This window comes from Sinocyclocheilus rhinocerous, unplaced genomic scaffold (genome assembly GCF_001515625.1).
Source record: "Sinocyclocheilus rhinocerous isolate Xijiao unplaced genomic scaffold, SAMN03320098_v1.1 scaffold2715, whole genome shotgun sequence".
Classification (NCBI taxonomy): Eukaryota; Metazoa; Chordata; class Actinopteri; order Cypriniformes; family Cyprinidae; genus Sinocyclocheilus; species Sinocyclocheilus rhinocerous.
The window spans coordinates 214,633-221,313 of NW_015667273.1; positions in this window are offsets into that span (position 1 = coordinate 214,633).

The following is a 6,681-nucleotide window of genomic DNA, read 5'->3' on the forward strand; positions in this document are numbered from 1 at the left end:
GGGGGGTGGGTCTGGTGGTGTTGTTGTTAAATATCATGAAGTTTGTGAACCGTGGTATGAGTGTGAATATATATTATATATAACTAAAAAAATCAAAACAAAACAAATCTCTTCAGTCTTTCATTCCATGTGTAAATTCTAAATGCCGTGATGGTTTCTTCATGTGACGTTCTCAGCATCAGTGTAAATCGTCCAAGGTCACTTAACACTGCCAGTTCTGTCACAGTGCTGGCTGACCTTGTCTGCTGTGGTGATGTTTGAGAGATACGCAGCCTTGCATGAATGAATGTCTCTGAACATCATGGAATGACAAATACTCCTACTCTTCATGTATTCAACTTATATGGAGTATCAGAGTTTCATTTAGACAGAAATGTCTCCTATATAGTTACTCCTTGTCTTGGTTTGTTGATCAGTTCAAAGGTTTGGTTAAACTGTTTGGTTTATGTAGTATGTATTATTCCCTTTTAATTTGGAAACAAGTTTTCTGTGGCTTTACAGTGCAGTTAGGATTTTTAAATTAATATATGGCTGATCAGTGATATACAGTGAATGAAATAAGATGAGGTAAATTAAAAATTTTATTGAGGTGTGTTATGAAAGATAGACAACTGTTTTGTTTTGTTTTTCCAGAAAAGGAGAAAAAAATCTGTCCTTGTAATTGGATTACGATTTTGTTGCACTGCACAGTTGCATTTTTAAAAGAGACAGAGACTATTGAAAAGAAATTGGGAGAATCAGGGCAGGGAGAGTGAAAAGTATTTTATTTCATTAAATGTTTTTGTAAATTTATGTTAGAATGTTAGAGCAAAGTCTGAAGGCTGTAGAATGGCATTGACAAGCCAAACGAAAGCAGAACTTTTCAGTGCAATTTTGCAACACTGAGTTCCTGAGCACCACATCCCAGCATTTAAAAAAAAATCTGCAGTTCACTTTTTTTTCCTTTTTTTTTTTTTTTGGTTATTACATTTATAATTTAATTTTGTTATTTTAAGTATTAAAAATTAAAATATAATTTTTTTCCAATATGTGGTTCAAAAGTCTGGGGTTCACATTGAAAATCCTGAATTTAAAATATAAATTTGGTTAATATTCATTCAATAGACTTTAAATAATTTTTTTCCAATTTTGATCAATCCTGTATTAATTTATTGTTTGTTTTTCTCAATTAGTTTGATATGCTGGTAATAAAGGTTGTTAAAAAAAATAAAACTTTAAAAAAAAATGAAAAATGCATACAAATCTTAGTGGTCTCACACTTGTATTGTGTAGAAACATGGAGTTCAAACCATTGTCGCAACCATTTTGAAATTTGGCCTACATTTTGTATTTGATTATATGCCGGTTTTAGCTTTCAATTTGAACCATCACATACGTGTTTATATGTATGCACTGATTGGAGGCTTCTAACTAAAGGCCTTTGTCACTTTGGTACTCTTGAGTGTTTGAGCAGTCTCTGCCGTTCTGAGTCTTGGGAATCTTCTTAAAAAAACAACGGTCTTGGCCTCCTCTCTCCCTCCCCCCTCGCTCCATTTCTCCTCCCTCGCAGCCCAATTAGGCTGAAGGTCGAGCTGCATTGTGGTTGGGGGTGAGGGAACGGGTGGAGACGATGGGGGAGAGTGTGAAAGAGGGAAGGGGGGGATTGAGTGAGACCACCAACACGTTCCCCACGTCACATGACTAGCCCTTAAACCCCGGCCTACGGCGGGAGGAAATGCAGCATCCTGTGGGTGTTTTGTGCTCTTTGTGCGTCCCTCACTTCCTCTTTTATTTGTGCTTACATACGATGATCAGAGCATAAACGCACGCTGTGAAAGAAGCTTGTATGAGCGTGGAGTGGACTCGTGACCCCGATGTTCCCAGGGAGCGCTAAATCCCATCACGGCTCTCCCCGTTTTTCCCTGAAGTGTGCTGACAGGCTTTTCTAACTAACTGATCCAATAAACCAATCAGAGGATTTCGAAAAGCAGAGCAGCTACACTTCTTTGGCACTTGGACTTGCCAGTGCCCTTAAAATTTCAAGACACCCTATGCCATCTGAAAATTAGATTAGAAAATACAAAAGGCAACAATAGCTACCCAAGCACCCAGAGAATCAGTTTATATTTGGACTGAAAAACCTTAATGTAAACACCTCAATTGATCCCATTTAAATTTAATTGAAAGAGATGGTGTAGACCTGAAATAATTAGATCAACATGAAAAAATTCAAAACTATTTTCTTATGTGCCATGATGTCTATGTTTAGGCAAACATGTGTTTTACATGATACGAACATGCTTATTTTTATTTGCATGTCTTGGTCAGTAAATGAGATTGAATATTTACTAAATATTTCCTAAAGAAGCTGTTCTGACATTATGTCTTTCTTTGTAGATATGTCATCAAGGCAAAAATTACTTTCTCTGGCACTGTGCACATCTAAATGAATATGTAAATCAGATTGTAGAATTTAGGGTTCCTGTGGATTCATTCTGATTGACAAAAATGTATGTGATCAAGAAATCCAATAAATGGTCATCTAATCCCAAATAATTCAGGTATAAAAAGGTATAAAGCTGTCACTGAGGCGGTACTTATTTAAAAAGTACTAATATGTACACTTTAGGTAATATAATGTAATATGTAGCCTACCTTTAATGTTCTAATTTGTACCATTTAGGAGTAAATAAGGTACAAAATTGTGCTTTTTAGCTTTTGTACCATCCCAGTGACAGCTTTGTACCTTTTTTCTGAGAGTGTAATTAGAGGCGTTACATAAAGGCTAATAAGAGTTAAATGGTTTTGAACTGATTAGCTGCGTATAGTACAGAGATACGTATGACTGTTTATGACAGAAACCTGCTAACCAGGTGGCATATCACTAAGCCTATTACATATCTGACAAAGCAGATGTCTCGAAACAATAATTAGCGATGCCAATGACGGCCCCTGCTGTGGTAGATTAAATACAGATCTTATCAAATCACACAGGTTTCAAACAGCAATTATGCAGGTGGTATAAACACAATTAATTGCCACATTAGAAGCAACAAGCATCTCATTGAGGCGCTGGAGAGCCGTATGGGTTTGGTTCGGTTGGCCCATGTGAGAGGCACTACACCAAAATAGCCCATTTCATAATGTTTTCGCATTGTTGTGTAATAATTTGCGCAATTTAAAATCACTTGATTTTTAACAATAGCACAATTCTCTAGTAGCAGAGTATTCATTTCCCACAGCGTCAGAGTTTCAGCCCTGCGTTTTGATTCAATTTGATTTTGCATGGAGCAAGGTCGCTTCAAGCGAACAATAATAAATACATCAACACTCCAACCTCCCTCCGCCTGGACCAAACCGCACCACACAGCCCTGATTTTTTTTGTGGAAGGATTGTGAAACGGATTATGTATTTTAAGCGAGGGCATGACTCCAGTGGGTGGGTACTCTTCAGGGGCATTAATTTGCTATTTTTTGCATTCTGTCTGAAACATTTGGATTGACTCTCAAGAGACTTCACAAACGGCAGCATCACCACTGCAACACCCACCCACTCCAAACTGTAGTGTTTTTCCCTGCCAACAGGTTTCACATTGGACTGTGTGTGTGTGTGTGTGTGTGTGTAAACTCATATGCATATAGAGAGAGTGTGTGTGTGTGTGTGTGTGTGTGTGTGTGTGTGTGTGTGTGCATGTAGAGAGAGACAAATCTAGTAGGAGAATGAACATCACAGATAAGTGTCTGAAGAGTGTGTTCAAACATCTAGTGTAGCTGTCAGTTAGGAAGAGTGATAATGATAGTTGAGTGGAAAGTTACACAGATGCAGATGCAAACAGATTCTACAAAAATAAAACTTTCCTTGAATTGAATCTAAAAGGCACAATTAAATCTGACACAGATTTTTATTTTTTAATACAAATTTCTGAATGAAAGAAAACACACACACACACACACACAAAACATTAAAAAAAAAAAAAGAAAGAAAAGAAAATGCTGCACCTCTGAAACAAATTTCCAATTTGCTGACATCAAATCCTCTTATTTTTAGTCTTCTAATTTTTAACCCCTTCTCTCCCACCACTTTTCACAGTCCAATCAAATCAGATAAACACAACATATTAAAAATGTAACAGCGAACAGGCCTACATTTCTTTCTTATAAATATCCATTTTTGCTCAGAAATGCATCACATTTCATTAGTAAAATGGTTTGTGAATATATTTTTTCTTGTTGATTGTAAAAGTTAATCATTAATCAACCCAAAATGAAATTTACTTATTTACTCACCCTCATGTCGGTCTAAAACAGTATGACTTTAAGAACATAAAATAAAACATTTTGAAGAATGTCACACAGTCACAGATTTGTGTGTGTGTGTGTGCGTTTTTCTTCATACAATGGAAGTCAGTGGTCACTAAAATTGTTTTGATTACCAACATTCTTCTGAAAATCTACTTTTTGTGTTCCACAGAAGAAAGTAAGTAAGATTTGGAATGACATGAGGATGAGTAAATAATGACAGAAATTGTAATTTGCGAAATGGTGAACTAAGAAGACCGCATATGCAGCATCCCCAATGTTTTTACTAAAGGTTTGAGATTTTAGGATGAGAAAAACTAACTACATTTCTCAATTATCCAGTGGCCATAACTCTCTCATAACTTGCTCCTGCAAAGCTATTTTTAGTTCTTGGATGATAAGGAAAAAAAGTGAGCTCTTAAAGCCTGTATATAGAGCTGGACAGGTTTTAGCTGTCCTGTCATATACTGCTGGGAAAAAAAAGTCACCTCATTGAGGTCTTTTGTTGCTCTTAGGTGGTATTCTATCTGAAGCACTTTCAAGTAGTTTAAAACTGTGAAGCCTTAATGGAGAGACAGAGAGTGATAGAAAGCGTTGGCAGCTGGATGTCTCTATGTCCCTGAAACTGACACTAGAGAGAAAACCCATTCTTTGGGAGTTATCCTTTTGAAGATATACATGTTACATTCTTAAAGGTAAATCTACCATTTGGAGGAACTTATAACCTTGATCAACTCCTCCAGGTAAGCTTTTATATAATTAGATGATTGATTTCAGGTGCGAGTGAGTTTTCAGCTGTACAGAAAGAATTGTAACTGCAGACCAGATGATCCAATGTGCTTAGAGTAAGAGGCTGGCAGAAGAAGGATAAAGCTTTAAGGACGTTGCATAAAAGGTTTCTCAAAATATACTGGTTTGCTTTGTATTTATGTACATCAGGCCAAATAGATGATAGAGCATATAGTTTATATTTCCAAGTGTCTAATTTTTGTTTGAAAATGTTATTGTTGCACATGCGAACTTGCATTTAAAATTCCAATTGTCTGTAAAATAAATAAATAAAACAATAAAAGCTTGTTGTTACGGAGACCTTTTAGTTTAATAATTGGATTTCATATTATCATGACTAGATGACCATTGGTTTTACTAGCCAGAAATTGTTTTAAGTGCTTCCAAAAAACTGAAAAGGCTTGTAATGAATGTGTGACAAAAGCTTCATAATGGCACATGTCCTGTTTTCCACCAAGGCCACACACCTTTGAGTCACACTATGACAAGCAGATATTTTATGAATAAGCTGTGTATTTCTATAGTATTAGTGCCTTCTTCACAAAAAAATATAGTGGCCGTCCGCTTTTTTATTAATTTTCTCGATATCAGCCAACTGTGAGATGAGTCACATTACAAATTTTGATTTAAAGCAAAAAAAAAAAAAAGATTCTTTTTTTTTTAAATACTGACTTACAGTCATTGATATAAAAACATTATATTGTAAATGTATTACTACAAAGTTTGAGAAAAGAAATACTAACTTGATTGTCATTAACAATGCTTCATAGGAGTGGGCGGTTCCAGATGAGTTTTTTTTTTGCTGCCATTTGTGTTTCCATAGTAACGGTGAATTCTCTTATTGGCGGAGCTCTCTTAGGATTATGGGTATTGTAATTCATAATTAATTTTTAACATTTTTTGTACTTATGAAATGCTGTTGTTGCAATGTAGCAGATTTATTGGGTGGAATAAAAAAAAACCTTGTTGACTTTAACAATTAAGCAGTTGCTATTTGTGTTCAAAGTCATATTTTGTGTGTGTGTGTGTGTGTGTGTGTGTGTGTTCACTGTATACAATTTAAATATGTATTTTTCATTAAAGCATGCATCTAGGCAAGGAATCAAGAAATATCTGTCGAAAGATTATACAAGCCTTAGTCTGTTATATAAAAACACAACATATGTAAATGGATGGTAATGCATGAAGCTCTGAATATAAGAACATTTCAAATCAGTTTAATATAAAAGTAAGAAACTTTTCAAAATTGTATGCCTTCTTTTCAATGCTGAAGCCTTAATTAACACTGTGCTGCTATTTCATAAGTAAGGCCCTCACCTCAGTAAAATAAGGTGATTCATTCATTTTCTAATTCATTTACATTTATAAAAAATTGTTGACACTGATCAACAGAATAATATTCATTCATGTCAAAGTGATTTCTGTTTTTTACAAATTAGTGCCAATTTATTATATTTATTATACATAAAGTAATAAGTTTCCTATGTATTCATCCTCTTTAAGTCAGTTTTTAAATGCACCTCTGTCAATGATTACAGCCTTGAGTCTGTGTGATAAACTACTGTGACTTCTAAAACCAAGTGACTGTGCCAGTGATGACTGAGGGAGTGAATA